Consider the following 18,513-nt stretch of genomic DNA (forward strand, 5'->3'; position numbering starts at 1 on the left):
CAGGTGTTTTTCTGACTGGAGGTCTTTGAGCAGTTCCACAAGGATCAGTGCTGGGACCTCTATTGTTTATAATATTTACAAATAATTTGTATATAGTCTGATTAGTAAGTTTGCAGATGACACAAAAACTTATTGAGTTGTGGATAGTGAGAAAAGTTATCAAATGATACAGCACAATATAGACCAGTCAGAAAGTTTGGTAGAAACATGGCTGATGGAATTTAATCCAGACAAGTGTGAGGTGATGCATTTTGGGAGGAAAGTAGCCAATAAATGGCAGGAATCTTGGAGCATTGATATACAGAGAGATCTTGAGGTGCAAGCCCATAGTGGCAACTCAAGTTGGTAAGGTAATAAAGAATGTGAATAGCATACTTGCCTTCATCGATCGGGGCATTAAGTATTGTTATGAAGATGTGGGTGTGCTGTACCTTTAAAAAAGTTAAAAGCTAGTAGAACTACCTGACAGCACCAAGTGTTCTGAATAAGATACAATCTAACCTTTTGGTCCAGCAATTAGTGTAGCTGGTTGCCTGGAGACAAAAACAAATTTGAATTCAGCCAATCAATTTAAATTATACCCCAAAATACTAACCTCCAATCAAGTTTGAATTTACTATATTGACAATACTAAAATGCAATTAAACAATCCAATGCTTTGGGGTATAAGCCTGGGGAAAATTGAACAGCTAGAGCAGAACTGCCACAAGACCAAAAGATTTAGATTGCTAGTCAGAACTGCCTGAGAGGTATCTGTCGAGAGAAGGATCTGCACAGAGAAAAACATCGACGCCGACCTGGAGAGCAAATCTGCGAAGAGAAGATTTGACAGCTGGCTGGTTTTGAAATTTGAATTTTTCAGTAAATTTTAATTGGGGTATTTATCGGACTAGTATTATAGAAGGAAAAGTAAAAGATAGGTTAGAGAAAGGAGTTTTAAATAGTTGTTAGTTAATTATTCTCTGTTTTACTTTAGGAAATCAATTTGTTAATTTTTACTTTAAATAGTTCTTGGCCTCTCAGATTTTCACAGATTTTTGCACGGGATAAATCTTTTCTGTGTTGCTGGTTTAAATTAAGCAGGAGGGTTTACCCCATGTCATAACAGTATAAAAGTTGGCAGGTCATGTTCCAACTGTCTGAAGCTTTAGTGGGCCACATTTGGAGTATTGCGTGCAGTTCTGATCGCTGTATTATAGGAAGGATGTGAAGGTTTTGGACAGGGTGCAAAAGAAGTTTACCAGGATGTTGACTGGATTGGAATGTATTAGCTATAAGGAGAGATTGGACAAACTTGGATTGTTTTTGCTAGAGTATCAGAGGCTGATGGGCAACCTGATAGAAGTATACAAAATTTTGAGGGGCATGGGGAAGGTGGATAGTCGGAGCCTTTTTCCCAAGTTGGAAATGTCACATACTAGGGGGCATAGGTTCAAGGTGAGAGATCAGAAGTTTAAAGAGATGTGCGAGGCAAGGTCTTTTTCACAGATGGTAATAGGTGCTGGAATTCACAGCTAGGGGAAGTGATAGAAGCAGATGGGAAACAAGTGCTTAAGAAACATTCAGACAGACATATGGACAGACAGGGAATAGGGAGAAAAGGGTCATGTACAAGCTGATGGGATTAGTTTAGAATTGCATCAGGCTTGCACAGACATGATGGGTTGAAGGGCCTGTTCCTGTGCTGTACTGTTCTATGCTACTATTGACCTATTTTGATATTGTTTCGTGTTATACTACCATTAATGTTAGACTACAATTGATTTCTCTTTATCCTGCAGTCCTACTAACCTTGAGCCTCTGCTTTTGAAGTAGAGAAGTCGATTTAGAATACCACAAGTCTAATTCTGAAGCAATGGTCAGCTTAATCTCTTCAATAACCTTAATTAAACACATGCCATTGTTTGCTCGTTTATAACTTTGTTCAATAACTGATCTATAAGGGACTTTACATGATTTGATAACAAGTCCTGGAAATAAATTAGTTTTATTAGTCCTTAAATAATGTGTATATCAAAAAGTCATGTAAAAATAAATTAAAGTAGTAGTTTGTAATAAGTGTTTGGATTTGTAAAGGATTGAGATACATGGTTCAAAATTGTGAGATATGAGTTGTGAATAAGCCTGTATCTCTGACACTAGGGCAGCAATGAGAATGCTTGAGTTAGGTTCTGTTCATTGCCAGTGGGGAGACATTTTGGGAAAAGAATCAGATGCAGTTCTTGTTGGAAACTCTCTGTAGGATGGATATTACACCAGCATCAGATTGGAGTTGACTGTGAACCCTTCCTGCATAATAAATTTAGCTAAGTCAGCACAGAGCAACAGATGTATCTGCAGATATTATTTCTCACAACAACATAACAAATGAACTAATAAAATAAGACCTTTCTCCAGACATAAATTAAGATCTTGTTTAATTATCTGAGCAAAGTCCATGGAGTAGAACTCTATTTTTGGGAGGAGCTGTGGTAAAACATTATTGGATGACACTGCAAAATAAGGTACAGTAAATTATTCTAAGGATCATATAAATCTGAACACACATAGCATCCTAATTGAGCTTAAGCTCAGTTTCTATTTCTATACTATCTCTCTTGCCAACCTTCATACTGAAGAATATAGGACATTGGAGCAGGAATAGGTCATTCTCTCCTTAGACAAAATTATGGCTGATCTGCTTGGGGTCTCAATTCCCCATTTCCCACCTTGATAACCCTTGATTTTATTTTCTATTAAAAACCCATCCAGTGAATACCTTCAATGACTCAGGCTCCACTGCTTTCTGAGGAATCAATTTCTACAGACTTAAGAACATCGAAGAGGAAGAAAAATCTCTTTATCTCTGTCTTAAAACAGAAACATTCATTCTTAAACACTGTCTCTTGTTTTCAATCCCCTCCACACGAGGAAACACCCTGCTGGCACAAACAGCATCAAGTTCCCTCAGGATCTTGTGTTTCAATTGTACAACCTTTCATTCTTCTAAACATCAATAGATTATAGGCCCAATCGGTGCATTTCTTCTTCCTTCAACAAGCCTTATATCCAGGGAAGCTTCTTTGAACTGCTTCCAATACAATTATATCCTTCAATTAAGGAGACCAATATTGTAGAAGTAGTGTAGGTATGGTCTCATCAATACTCTGCAAAACTCCCTGACATTTATAGTCCATTCTGATGGCAATAAATGCCAACATTCCATTTGTTTGCTACTGGTTGCATACTAACTTTTTGTGCTACATGTACTCGGACACCCAGAATAACATCAGCTATGTCCCTGTCTCAGCTCTTTTGCTGTGGTAATCTTTATCCATGCTCCTGTTAGATTTGAGTCAGTCTTAGCTGATCTCCCAACTTGCTCCACAAATGTGTGCTCATTCAAAACTCTACTGTCTCTATGCTAAATCATACCAAGACTGTTTCACACATCATTCCTATACTTGCTAAACTATAGTGCTGCCCAGTCTGGCAATAACTTCATTTTAAAATTCTCATTCTTGATCTCCAATATCTCCATTGTTTTGCTCCATTTCTAGGCCCAAAGCTCTCCTAGACCTACATAGTCCATCAGTTTTGGCCTCTTGCTTATCACCACCTTTCAATTTGCCCTATCATTGACTGTCATACCTTCCTTTGTCTGGATCCTGAGTTCTAAAAATCCTTCTCTAAACCTCTTAATTTTTTTACTTCTTTTAAGCTTGTTCTTAAAATATTCTTCTTCACTGTCTTTATTTTGTTATCATAGTGCAGATTATGACCTGATTTGATACAGCATTTCAAATGGTGAAAAGGTGGAACAAAGTAGAAGGAATTCAGACTGTTTCCAGTGATTAAAAGTCTACATTGAAGAAAGATAGATGTCTGATTTAACGTATGACAGACAACAAGGGAGACATTTAACACAGCAGGTTTTTAACCTGTCGCTTTTAAAACACTGATCAGATTTAGTGACTGTGGCAAAATAGATTAGCTGGGTAGAGAAATATGTTACTATGAGAACAGGGCAGGTACAGGGAATTAGGATTGCTGCTTCTGCAGAAGATCAAAATCAAACATAGTAACTCAGCCAAATGGCTAATTCTGTGTTTTAATTCTCTGCAATACTCCACCTAATGGAAAAGCAGTGCTTCAAAAGCTAGTGCCTCCAAATAAACCTGGTGTTGTGATTTTTGACCTATTCCACACAGTCCTTCAATTCTAGCCTCTTGCACATCACCAACTTTCTACTCATTCCACCATTAGCTGGGATGTCTTTAGCTCTCTCGTCCATGAGTTCTAAAATTCCTCTTTGTTTCTCTACCTCACTCTTATCCTTTAAGATTGTCCTTAAAACATACTTTTCACTTGTCCTAATATCTCCTTATGTGCATTTCATGAGAATGTAAGAAATAGGATACATGGCTGAACTTGTACACCAATTTCATCTTCCTACCCTGTGCCCAAACCTCATGGTTCCTTTAGCATTTAAAAATCTATTGAATTCAGTCTTGAATATACTCATAAACTGGGCATTATTTGGAGTGGTGAATCCCCCAAAAAACTTAATCTTCTGAAAAGCAATTTCTCATTGTCACAGTTCTAAATGGTTGATTCTGTACCTTGAGAATATAACCTCACCTCTAGACCCGCTGAGGCAGAGACACCTATGCCACCATGCCCATTAAGAATTTTATATGCTTAAAGTTGTTCAAAGTGCTCTGACCCCATTTAACCACTGTCTCCCATACCCCTCCCTTATATTACACACTAGTAGGGTCACTTCCTTTGTATAGATCATATGGAGGCCAGCTTTCATGAAAAATTCCAAAACAAATATAATAATCCTGACATCTCATGCAACAGAAAGGTTGTTGTTACTTTAAGGGCACTTAGTTCCCTTGAAAATAATGACCTTGGTTATCTACGGCTAATCTTCAGTTGTAAATTGTTTTGCCAGCTTTTGGGTGTTGTGGCAGCTTTCTCTTTAAAGCCATTTGTCAGCCTTTATGAATTTTGGCAGGTTAGTATTAAATTGATTAATATACAGTATAGTCCTTCGTCTGTGTGGCTAAAATCCAAGCTATTTGCCATTCTCCCTCAAACACATTAGGACTCTGCCAATTTAGAGGGCAGTATTATTAAGTACATACTCACTGACCCAGAGTAACCTTCCTGCTGTCAGCATAGGGGGAATGTCATATCTCATCAGTGGGAAGGCCTCGACCTGAAAGCCTCTATTACATGAATATAGGTCACGAAACCATAACTGCATTGAAAAAGTTATTTTTAACAATCGGGAGGTAAAAGGATTCCCTATTTACAAAATATCAAATTACTGCAAAATCCGGAATAGTTCCAAGTGGCGCAACTCGGGATCTTATAATGGGATTATTGTTTTTGTTCAAACATAGATGTTACTGTTGTATTTGTGGTGGCCCAGTCTTTATGCCAGGATAGCACTGGGGGTAACTCTCACTCTCCTCCAATCTGCAAACAGTAACAGGCGCAGTGACAGGAACTGCTGTCTACACACACAGTCAGACCGGAGAGCAGATTGGGGGCGGGGAGAAGGGAGGTCCAGTCCACAATCAGTCGATACTGTTTCTCCCTTCTGAGAATCCAGGAGGAGCTGGAGGCCTGGCTGCTGCAGTCATGGTGAGTTAGTGTTACAGGCTGTCTGCCAGTTTTTCCGCGGCGTTTCTGGTTGAGGTGCGACCGCAGGGAGGACAGGGGCTCTATCGCGCTGGGTCCGCTCTGTGCTTTTTGCCGTGCAAGGCTCATTCCCAGAGCCCAGACTCCACACCGAGCCCCCCCAACACCACGGCAGCCACATTGAAGGTGAGCTCTTCTCAGCTTTTATATTCATCTCTCCATCTAATACATGTGACTGTGTTTTAAAAGAGCGCTAATACTGTGTTGTTTAAGTTTGTGCTTTTTGTTGTTGTTTGGATGAGGTGTTCTGACGTGGTGTGCCCACTGTTCTCATTTCTGGGTGTTGGGTGTATTCAGGGAAGTGAGCCAGCGATGTCTCCCCACCGAGGAAGGAAAGACTTTGCAGCCAAACGCAAGCGACAGTCGCTGTTACAACTGCATGAGCAGTTCCTGATTCAAGCCTTGTCTGCAACACCGCGGATGTTCCTCCACTGAATAAGTGTTTTATCTGCCATTTGACAGACTCTAGTTGCTGTTTAAGATGGCAATGTTAGCTCTGACTGAGACGTGTAAGCAGTGGGCTTGTAAGAATGTTTCAAGTGTGGAATTGTATTAATAAAATGAAGGTAATTTTTTTTTTTTCAAAAATCTACTTTAGATCATCAAAGTATTTATGAATATACAACTGGACATGCCATATATATGTAAACATTCCATTTCTTTGAATACCGAAACAGAGTAATCATTCCTATTTACAGGTCTGTACGATTACATTTTTAGCTGAGGCGTCAGCAGAGCCCAAATGATTGCGAGGGCTCCCTGTTCTTCTTTAGGCAGGCAGATGTTACACGGTGTAAAAACAATGACTGCAGATGCTGGAAACCAGACTCTGGATTAGTGGTGCTGGAAGAGCACAGCAGTTCAGGCAGCATCCAAGGAGCTTCGAAATTGACGTTTCTGGCAAAAGCCCTTCATCAGGAATAAAGGCAGTGATCCTGAAGCATGGAGAGATAAGCTAGAGGAGGGTGGGGGTGGGGAGAAAGTAGCATAGAGTATAATGGGTGAGTGGGGAGGGGATGAAGGTGATAGGTCTGGGAGGAGAGGGTGGAGTGGATAGGTGGAAAAGAAGATAGGCAGGTAGGACAAGTCCGGACAAGTCATGGGGACAGTGCTGAGCTGGAAGTTTGGAACTTAGGTGAGGTGGGGGAAGGGGAAATGAGGAAACTGTTGAAGTCCACATTGATGCCCTGGGGTTGAAGTGTTCCGAGGCGGAAGATGAGATGCTCTTCCTCCAGGCGTCTGGTGGTGAGGGAGCGGCGGTGAAGGAGGCCCAGGACCTCCATGTCCTCGGCAGAGTGGGAGGGGGAGTTGAAATGTTGGGCCATGGGGCGGTGTGGTTGATTGGTGCGGGTGTCCCGGAGATGTTCCCTAAAGCACTCTGCTAGGAGGTGCCCAGTTTCCCCAATGTAGAGGAGACCGCATCGGGAGCAACGGATACAATAAATGATAGACAATAGACAATAGATGCAGGAGTAGGCCATTCTGCCCTTCGAGCCGCACCGCCATTCAATATGATCATGGCTGATCATTCCTAATCAGTATCCTGTTCCAGCCTTATCTCCATACCCCTTGACTCCACTATCTTTAAGAGCTCTATCCAATTCTTTCTTAAATGAATCCAGAGACTGGGCCTCCACTGCCCTCTGGGGCAGAGCATTCCACACAGCCACTACTCTCTGGGTGAAGTAGTTTCTCCTCATCTCTGTCCTAAATGGTCTACCCCGTATTTTTAAGTTGTGTCCTCTGGTTCGGCACTCCCCCATCAACGGAAATATGTTCCCTCCTGCCAGAGTGTCCAGTCCTTTCATAATCCTATATGTTTCAATCAGATCCCCTCTCAGTCTTCTAAACTATTAGTGGATGTGCAAGTAAAACTTTGATGGATGTGGAAGGCTCCTTTAGGGCCTTGGATAGAGGTGAGGGAGGAGGTGTGGGCGCAGATTTTACAGTTCCTGCAGTGGCAGGGGAAAAGAATTTACACGGTGGCCTTTCCCCACCGCGCCTTGGTGGCAGCTGCCCCAAGCTTCAGCGTGTTCCTCAACACGTAGTCCTGGACCTTGGAATGTGCCAGTCTGCAACACTCAGTCGGGGCCAACTCCTTCAGCTGGAAGATCAACAGGTTTTGGACCGCCCAGAGAGCGTCCTTCACCGAGTTGATGACCCTCTAGGCACAGTTGATGTTCGTCTTGGTGTGCATCCCAGGGAACAGACCGTAAAGCACAGAGTCCCGCGTCACAGCACTGCTCGGGTCGAACCTCGACAAACACCACTGCAAATTTTTTTAAATTTCAAAATATACTTTATTCATATAAATAAATCTTTGGTACTTGTACAATTTGCCATGTCGTTCATAGTTATACACATTGCATGTCTTAACATTACAAAGAACAGATTGAATTAATCAAATTTATAGTTATCCTATTAACAGTTACCTTTATTAACTATCCAGTCGCTTGGTATTTGGCTGTGGCTTCAGTGGAACCCACCTACTGAGTGGGTGCCCTGTTATATGGAAGCAAATGAAACTTCTTTAACCCCCAGTTTATGGGGTTACCATTGTCCATTTGACTGTCCTGTCTCTGGTGTAGCTGTCTACATCCCCATGGTGAGCACGAACTGCTGGACCTTCACTGGGCTGAGGTCATTTACCTGCTCTGATGTCATTGAGCCAAGGCAAGGGTCCTCACTGTCCAGTTCTGTGTCTGACAATGGGACTGTCAGAGGATCACAGCTCTCGGTTGCCTGTAGTTGTGGGGCAGTGGGTACCCCCTGGTTCTCAGTGGGTGGAGGGTGGATTTTGGGGGATCCGTTGTTTCCTGGTTGGGAGGAAATGCCCTCCTCTTTACCGACGGCACTCTGTCTCTTCTTCTGGTGGTGGTGGCCTTCTTTGCGTCCATCTTCCCCCTCCGAAGAGCTGGCCGTCCCTCCCTCGTGCAGCTGTCTTTTCCCCTTTTGCTGGGAGGCTTTGGGGGCCTGGCAAGATTTCCTCTTCATGTTTTTAACAGGTATCCACTCCTCTGCCTGCTTGATTACCTCCTCCTCCATTTCTTCCATCTGCCCAGCTAGAGCTAGGATCAGCTGCTGTGTCTCTCCGCTGGCTGCCGCCTCCTCCACTCCAGCCTGTTCTTCTTTCTGGGTGCCACCAGACTCCGTTTCCCTGCTGTCCGGGTGGACCTTACTGGTCTTTGGGGGTCCACGGCTCACATTGCCACCTCCAGCCATCTGTGCGTAAGTGGGGCCCCCCGTCTTGGGCAGGTCTTATACATGTGGCCCGCCTCTCCGCACAGGTTGCAGCTCTTTTCTTCCTGACAGTCCTTAGTCAAGTGACCCTCCTGTTTGCAGTTCCTGCAGATGGTCACTTTGCAATCCACCGCCACGTGTCCCGACTTCCCGCAGGTTCGGCACACTTTCGGCTGTCCTGCATATGTCAGGTAGCCTCTGCTCCCTCCAATTGCGAAGCTCGAGGGTGGGTGGAGGATGTTCCCACAATTATCAGCCCTCAGAGTTACCCTGACCTGCCGCTTACTGGTCCAGATCCCAAAGGGGTCGATCACATCAGTGGCTTCTCCCTCAACTTGGACGTACCTTCCCAGGAAGGTCAGGACATCAGCCGCTGGAACATAGGAGTTGTACATATGGATTGTAACAATCCGATTCCTCTGTGCAGGAAGCACACACAATGGGGTCGCCGACAAGATGGAAAACAGCGGCTCCCCTTCCTTCTCCTTGAAGACCTTCAGGAGCTGTTCACACTGCTTCACACTTCTGAAGGTCACATCAAAGTAGCCTGCCCCAGGGAAATCCTGCAGGCAGTACATGTCCGCTGCGGCGAACCCACAGCATCCCAACAATACTTCCTTAATAAACAGGGTGCGGTCGAGTGGTGTACGATCCTCTATCTTCTTCACAGTCACCCTGCCTGTGTTTCGAACCCCCTGCCCAGGGCTGCGGGCAGCTGTTGAGGCCATAGCTCTGAGGTTGGCTGGTCCCTGAATTGGCGTTAGGCCGAAGCCAGCATGAAGATCCATCAAGAGCAGGTCAGCACAACCAAATGATCCTCCAACGTCCTATCACGATCCAGTGATGATCTCTTCACTAGCTCTGATGACTCGCAACTCGACACCTGTCCTGATAAGAACAGACACTTGATCTTAGCCAAAAGGCCGAGAAGCAGCAGATAAAAATCACTAAATGCTGGAGGAAACATCACAGAAGCGCTTCACAGGAGGCTCCCAAGCACTGAGGATGTCACCTAGACAGGGGACGAAACGTCTGCAACACAAATTTCCAGCTCGGTGAACAGAACCACAACAACGAGCACCCGAGCTACAAATCTTCTCCCAAACTTTGAATCTAAGGCTGGAATAATGAAGGCTCAGAGGAAACAGGAGGCAAGGATGGCAGGCTGGCCTTAAATAGGAAAATGTTCTTCAAAAATTAAAAGTAAAAATGTTAGTGAAGGATAGAGTGGGACCTATAAGGAACAAGCAGGGTAAGTCGCTCACTGAAGCAATGGATATTGAACGAGTACTTTGCCTTTGTCTTTATCAAAGTAGAAAATGTGACAATTGCCTAGTTGAAAAGAGGCTTGCAATCCTCCAGGTAGAGAAGTTGCCAGGCCCAGGTAAGAGGCATTTTAGATCGCAGAGAGAGGTAAAGGTGCAGAGTTGACAGAAATTTTCCAGGCCGCTCTGAATGCAGGAATAATCCAGGGGAACTGAAGGATTGTAAATGTGACACCATTGTTTAAGAAAGGGGCAAAGGAAGACCCAGGAAACTACGGGCTTGTTAGCTCAATATCAATATTGGGAAAACTGATGGAGTCCATGTCCATAATACAGGATAAGGTAAATATACACTTGGGGAAAAAAATAAACTAATAATAGGCAGTCAACATGGCTTTGCTGAGGGCAGATCATGTCAGACAAATTGAGTTCTTTGATGGAGTGATACAAGCGGTGGATGAGGGTAGTGCTATGGATATTGTATATTTGAATTTTCAGTAAAGATTTGATATCATTGGTTAGCAAATTAGAAATGTTTGGGATTGACGGATCTTTGGCAGTATGGATTAGAAGTTGACTAAAAGATAGGAAGCAAAGGGCAGGTATCGATGGGCATTTCTTAGATTGGACAAAGGTTACAAGTGGTGTTCCCCAGAGATCGGTGTTGGGACTCTTTCTGATTTATATAAACAATTTGGAGATGGGTGTTGCAGGTAATATCTCTAAATTTGTAAATGGGGTAGGGACAATAGTGAATTGTGAGGATGACTTCAGAGAGTCATTGACAGGTTAGCCAAACAGGCAGACACCTGGCAGATGAATTTCAATGCAGAGAAATGTGAGGTAATGCATTTTGGTAGAAGATATATGGAGAGACATTACAGTCTCAGTGGTACAACTTTGAGGGGAGTACAGGAGCAGAGGGACCTCGAGGTTCACAAGCACAGTTCTGTGAAGGTGGCCGGGCAACTTGAAACAGTTGTTAAGAAGGCTTAAAGGATTGTTCTAGGTTTGTAAATAGAGGCATAGAGTTTAAAAGCAAGGAAGTGAAGCTACATCTCTACAAATAATTGGTTAGACTGCATTTGGAATTTTGTAGTTCTGAGCACCTCATTTAGGGAAGGATGTTAAAGCACTGGAGAGAGAGTGAAGGAGATTACAAGAATATTACTAGGAATGAGGGATCTCAGATATAATGAAAGATTAAAGAAACCCGGCTAATTCTCCTTTGGAGCAGAGATGATTAAGAGTGACCTCATTGAGGTGTTCCAAATTATGAACAATTTTGACAGGGTAAAGAAGGATATTCTGTTTCCAATAGTTGATGTGTCAGTAACTAGGGGTCACAATTTCAATATTATCAATGACAGAGAGCTAGAAGTTAGATGAGAAACCTCTTTACTGAGAGAGTTGTTAGGATTTGGTTATTTGAAACCATATATGGTTTCAAAATCGAGCAGATAATATATTTGAAATTAGAGGGCTACAGGGGTAAAGTTGGAGAATGGGACTAGCTGGGTAGCTCTTTCAGGAATTGGTACAGGCACGATGAGTCAAATGACCTCTTCCTGTACTGTGAATTCTATGATCCTACATGAACGAATTGTATGATTTAGGCCAACACTCCACTGCAGTACTGAGGGATGCTGCACTTTCAAAAGTGTCATTTTTCAGGTGAGATGTTAAACTGAGGCCTGCTGCACCCTTTAACATAGAAGATCTCATCGCATCATTTTGAAGAACATTTAATTGTTACCTGGTGATTCTTTCAATCAGCCTGTTCAGATGTGTTATAGAAAACAACTCCAGATCCAAAGCTGGAGGTAGGGACATTGCCATTGTACAACAAGACCCTTAGTTACCCCGTATAGATGTTTTCTAACTGAGTTGTTCACGGAAGTTATTAGATAGCTCTGAAGCAGGTGTGAATTGAACCCTGGCCTTCTGGTTCAAAGGTAGATTTACTACCAAAGTGCCACAGGAGTCCTATGTATTTTGGCTGCTATCTGCCAGTCATAGATTGTCCGATGATTGATTGTCTCATTGTTGTTTGTGTGACGTAACTGAGTGGGCTGTCACAAAACAGACAATCTAGAGTTTGACACTGGCTTCCAGTTGTCAAAACTGGTGTAGGAAACAAAACCTTGAAATCATCCCATATTCAATTGTATATCGGAATGGTAAGTTTTAGGATAACTTTAGATGAATGCATTACAATAGACCATCTTCTTCCAAAACTATTTTGTCATTGTTGGATAGGAACACGTCAAGTAATAGACCTAATCTGCTCACGTGAGCTCCGTAGCTACTGAGTAACTTGCAAATGCACAGTTCCTGTGCCTTTGTTTGCAGACACCCAGTTGGGCAATTTCTTGGCAGTTGTGGAAATACCGTTTGACATTTAATGAACAACTCCTAAAAGAAAAGGAGGAGTGCCTGGTGAAGGAGGGCTTAATGTTTTGTGAAACATGTTTGATTTTCTTTATTATATTACATACTTAGAGTAGTTCATATGCACTGAGTATTAAATTGTGTTGTGTAGCTGAGTACAATTGACATGTGTAAATAAATCTGCTTCTCTACCTCTCTTTTCTGCTTAACCTCTTTTCATGGGATGTGATCAGCACTGTCTCTAATAATTTTTTATGGTGAGGAAGCCTCCAAGAGCTGTGTGTGGAAGCCAATGCGTTAGTATGCTGATCAACTATGCAGTTTTGAAGGGTCATTGGATGTGGGCATCATTGGTAAAGCCAGCATTTGTTGCTCATCCCTAATTGTCCTTCAATTTGAATGACTTGCTACATCATTTCAAAGGGCAGTCAAGAATGAACCACTTTTACTGTGGGCCTGGAGTCACGCGTAGGCCAGACTAGGTGCCAGATTTCTGAAACTACATTAATAAACCAGATAGCATTTCATGACAATCAATAAGAGTTTCATTAAGGGCATCATTACTGAGACTCACTTTCAATTCCAGTTTTATTTATTGAATTGACATTCCACCAGCTGCTATGTTGAGATTTGAGCCCATGCTCTGGGTGCATTTGCCTGCACCTCTGGTTCATTAGCCCAGTGCCGTCACCACCATGTCACGGCCTCTTGTTGTGTTTAGAAAGCATTTCAATGCTGATGAAAACCCTGGATATGGAATAACCAGAAGGGCCTGAGGTCAAGAAGACCACTGTTACACTGGTACTTAGTAGCCAAGTGGGTAGCATCTCTGAATGAGTAAGCTAGTGGTTCAGGGTTTGAGCTCATTGGGAGTCCAGGCCTTTTGGGAAATTTTTGCGAGTAGAAAGGAAACTAGAGAACTTGTCAGGTGCCTACTTTGTTTCGTAACACACTTTTCAAGAGACCAATCCTACAGGTCATTCCGCTATAAAGCAGGTTTCGTGATCACAAACTCGCTGTAACGAGATTGAAGAATTTGCGACCCTGTTTCTAAAGCAAGAACTTTTAAAAATTGCATTGGCTGTAATGCAATTGCATCGCCAACACTTCAAGCACTGTTTCTCAAGCGTGCTTTTTCTAGAATGTGGGTTTGCACAAGATTGCAACCATCGCGTTATAGAGGAACTATCTGTATTTTTGAATGTTTAACATAAGCCTCACTTTTGCCCTATTCCTGAAAGTCTGCATACATTGGCACCTGAGTGTATCCCACTGGTCCAAGGGATCGTGCTTTGCTTATGAGCTCAAAGCTGGAAGCTTGACAGCTATTTCATGGGACATTACAATGCAAGTTCCAAACTTTCTTATTCAGCTATTTTTGGGCGGACATTTTCTAACAGGATCATAAGGGAATAAGTAGGAACTGTAGCCCTGAATGTTGTTTCTCCTTACCGCCCTTTTGCACTGACCCCCCAAACATGCACATGCACATACACAGACAAAATCATGCAATCAGTCGCCTGAGAGCATCAAGAATATCTGATTTATTTTCCTGAGTTCTGCTAAAATCAGATTAAGCTTTGGCATTTCCTACATTCAATGGATCAGTACCAAGCCCAATTATACATTGCTCACTGAGAGCTCCTGTTCTCTCCATGTTAAATGTGTAATTTTACATCTCGTTTAAAAAAAACCACCGGAAACCTAAAGCAGAATTTCAAAGCTTGTAAGGTGGTGATTGAAGCTGTAACTTTTATTGCTATATCACTTTAGCACAGAGCAGAATTGTTTATACTGAGGCTGGTTAATTCCATAAGTTCACAACATATGGCTTGGGTTTTACAAACTGACCTGAGTCAGCCAGCATTCTCTTCTCCACCAAAATTATAGAAAATCCTGAATGATCTTAGGCAGACTATTCTATGCTGTAGCAGATGTAAAAGTATCATCAAGTTATTGGCACTTCTTATACATGATGTTTCTACATTATTAGGAATAACCTGTTCTGTTTTAATTTGTATGAGTTGGGAGTGGTAGCGTTGTATTTTTTGTAGGATTAGCGATTTGGAGGTCTAGACTAACAATCCACAGTCATAGGTTCGAAATCCTACTCTGACAGCTGGAGGATTTAAAGGGAGATAATTTCAAATACTCAGAATTAAAAGTCATCAATAACTGTGACACCAACTACCAGATTGTCTGTCTGGTTTAATAATGATCTTTGCTGTCCTTACCTGGTCTGACTTGGGTGTGACTCCAACACACGGCAATAGGTTGGGTTGTTAACTGCCCTCTGAAATGTCTCAAACTATTCACTTGCAAAGGTGACTCACTATCCATTTCTTGTAGGCAGTTCGAGCTGTATAGTGAATGCTGGCTTTACTAACCATGTCCAGATTCTGAAGAAACTTTTTTTTAACATGTACACTGATCTTCTAACGTGCACTGAGCTGGTGTCATATTTTTCAGTTGCCCATCTTGAATGGATTGCTCAAGGAAAACAGTTTCGAATGATATATGTCAGAATTGAGCAAGACCAGAAATGTCTTGAATTGAGAGACCAGAAGAAAAGGGTTACACTGGTATCTAAAGATAAACTTTTGAATTACTGCCTGAATAAACAGAACTTTTCTAGAGGACACTAAGCACGATACAAGGCCTGCTTTGTGTTATTGGATCCTCCTCTGAGCCAATAAAAAGCCTGTAACATTCTTCAAGCAGGTTAAGTGTTAAGCCGCTGAAACATAGAATTCTATGGGAAAAAAGAAAGACCATTCTCTCTGTCATGAAAGAGCCATCTAATTCCTTCCCATGCCTGAAATTATACTTCTAACCCTGCAAATTAATCATCTTCACGAATGTTTTCAATTGCCTTTTGATTATTTTTTTGGTATCTGATTTCATAGATTGTGGGAAGAATTATCTGTTCATCTCCCTCCTTGTTCCTTCACCAATCATTTTAAATCTGAGACCTTTCATAACTAACTCATGAGCAAGAACAAACAATGCAAGGAAATATCGAAACACTTGAATTGAACACTTGAACGTGAAGCCTTTGATAAGGTTCCATGTGGTAGGCTTTTGGAGAAAACGGGAGGCATGAGATTGAGGGTGATTTAGCAGTTTGGATTAGAAACCGGTTTTCTGTAAGAAGACAGTGAGTGGTTGTTGATGGAAAATATTCAGCCAGGAGTCCGGTAGGGGGATCGGCTTAGATTAGTTCACAGGTCAGCGCAACATCGAGGGCCGAAGGGCCTTTTCTGTGCTGTGTTGTTCTATGTTCTATGAATGCCACTCTTACATCTTCCCTTCATCTTCTCTGCTCAAAAATGAACATTCTCAACTTCTCTAATTTTTCACGCCCATACTGTTATACTGATACATCTCTTGCACACCCCTCCAAAAGCCCGATGACCTTCTGCAAAGGAGTAATATTGAATTGTTCTTGCACCTCCATTTGAGACCTCAGTTGATTAGTACAGGTTTAGCACATTTCTATTATTTTTATATTCACTGCCTCTACTTGCAAAGACAAGTATTCAATTCTGTTTTTTTAAACTAGGACCTCAACAGGGATTAGTGAATAGGCAATCCCATAGTTTTTGAATTTCCAACCACTTTAAAATCGGATCATTTAGATTCTTCTGCCTCATCATGTTGTTTCTTCCAAAGTGTGTCACTTCATACTTGCCCATATTAAATTGCATCAGCCATGTATCACTCATTTTAATAGTTTCTGCGTATCATCTGACACCTGCTGCACAATTTACTGGATTGCCCAGGTTTGACCTTGACCATTCTGCAGCTCCTTTTCCTGAAGACATAAAAAGCAATAAAACTGATGAATGAGATATGTCGGACCAACTCATCTTCTGTAGTTCAAAAGAATAGTAATTCCAGTGTGGCCAGCCCATTCATGTTCCAAGTATTGCTTTTTTTGTTTTCTTTCTGGGTTGGTCTTCTTGACATCTTGGCTAACTGAGATATCATTTTCTTTCAAGTTGAAGCAAATTTGAAGAGTGTCAGTCAAGCAATTGTGATATTTTTAAAAAACTAGCATTTCAGGTAGGTGTAGATTCTGGGTCTGCTGGTATGCTGCTTGCTTTTGTCAACTGACGCTAATGTTGTGCATGTTTGAGATTGTTAGCAATATGATCTGAATCAGATACCAGTGCAGCATGTTGAAAGTGTTCCTCTTCACCCCTTTCTGGCAGCTGCTGATTTAATTCATTCTTGACTGCACACAACTGCATCAATTACATGAGACCCCTCTTGGGTCTGTAGATACCATTAAATTGTGACTAGAGTTTTCGGAATTGAATTCCTTTTCTTAAAGAGACATTTAATCCAAAACCAACCCTTAATACATGAGAATTAGAATTAGCTGTATTGTCATGTGTACTCCAGTGGCTATAGTGGAAAGCGTACAAGTGGCCACTTGCAGCATCATCTTGGGTACAAAGGTGCCTAAGTACAGCTTTGCCAGTTACATTTCTTGAAAAAAATAGAGAAGTAGAAAAGTCCAGCATTGCAACTTTAGAAATAAATTATAAAATGGGCAAAAATAGTTTAGAACAGTGGTTTTCTAACCCAGTCCGCACCGGGCCTCGACTCCAGACTGTGCCTGGTTTCAACCCAGGGTTCATGAAGTGACACCAGTGCAATCTCCCGGCCTGGAGACTAGAAGACTGCACTGAGCCATGCCAGGCTGACAGACTTCCAAATACCACCTGAAGGCCACCACGCTAGGTCAAGAGGTTACTCTATCAAGTCAATGCTGAGGCCGGGAGGTCGGACGCCCAGCGATACGCTATTCTAGCTAACGTCATGTTCCAAATTGTTTGCATGTGGCACATAAAGCTCTGCTTTTGTGATGCAGCCTCCTTGTCTGAACCCCATCTCCTGAGAAGACAACATCGCAACATAGTTATGCTTCGAAAGTACGCCCTTGGCTGTAAAGTACATGGGATACTTGAAGTCATGTAGGATGCTATATAAGTGCAACTCTTTCTTTTAATTGCTCAATGCTGGTACTTTTGCATTCCTATCCAGTTCCTGAAATTAATTTTTAGCACATTGTATGGAGTGATCTGCTACCTTGTTGATTAATTCTGTAACCAAAGGTAGCTACACTTAGCAACTGCCCGCTCTACCACAGTGATAGCATCTGAAACTGTGAACGGACTACACTTTAGATTAGTCACTGCTCAGCTGGAAAATCCTTTTCTACCCCAACCGGTGGGAAAAGGAGCAGACTGAAGTGCAACAAAGTTTAATTTTATCCAGGAATAGGAAAGTAAATGTAATCAAAGAGCTTGCATTAATATATATTGAAGAAAATAATACTCAGCCCTATCTAATGCAGTGCATACCTTTTACACCCTCTTGTTTAACCCCTTTTGTTGTTGTAACTATATTTCAACTTCCTTTAGATGCTACTTGTAAAATAAATACAAAAGTGGATAGTCTAGTTTCAACAACATTTTGCTTTTTGAACAAAAAATAATCTGTAGGCAGTCACAGAATCCTACAGCACGGAAACAGACCCTTCAATCCAACTAGGCCATGCCGAAAATAAGCTCAAAACTGAAGTAGTCCCTCCAAACCTTACGTATTCAAATACTTATTCAAATCATTAGAAATGCCAAAGGAATTCACTCTTTTTAAACCTTTACTTCCAAAAACAGTTAGGATTCTGAGTGCCCACCCTCTCACCCTAAACCTGTGCCCTCTTGTTCTGGACTCCCCCAAGTCGAAGCTAGTAGCTGGGGTTTCCCTCTACTGCTGGGTTACCTGAATTTGCCTTTTTTCCTCCCAAGGGATGTTTTTATGGGATGTTATTATCTTGGAACAGTTAATTAGTGATAGTTACAGCATCTACTGTTCTGTTAAGTTTTCCAGTTGAGTTAAGTTATTCTAAATT

General features: G+C 42.0%; 1 protein-coding gene across 4 annotated transcripts in view; it reads left to right on the plus strand.

Annotated features, from left to right (window-relative positions):
• Window positions 1–5,506: 5,506 nt before the first annotated feature.
• The window catches only part of b4galt4 (UDP-Gal:betaGlcNAc beta 1,4- galactosyltransferase, polypeptide 4), a 78,985-nt gene continuing 65,978 nt past the window's right edge, over window positions 5,507–18,513 (plus strand). For 2 of the 4 annotated variants that reach the window (XM_072584916.1, XM_072584919.1), the window contains exon 1: window positions 5,534–5,820. The gene's annotated coding sequence lies outside the window, so the exon portion shown is untranslated. Of the gene's footprint in view, window positions 5,821–18,513 lie in introns of all 4 variants that reach the window. The other 2 variants (XM_072584917.1, XM_072584918.1) reach the window with 2 other exon arrangements.

The sequence above is a fragment of the Chiloscyllium punctatum genome, chromosome 15 (genome assembly GCF_047496795.1).
Source record: "Chiloscyllium punctatum isolate Juve2018m chromosome 15, sChiPun1.3, whole genome shotgun sequence".
Classification (NCBI taxonomy): Eukaryota; Metazoa; Chordata; class Chondrichthyes; order Orectolobiformes; family Hemiscylliidae; genus Chiloscyllium; species Chiloscyllium punctatum.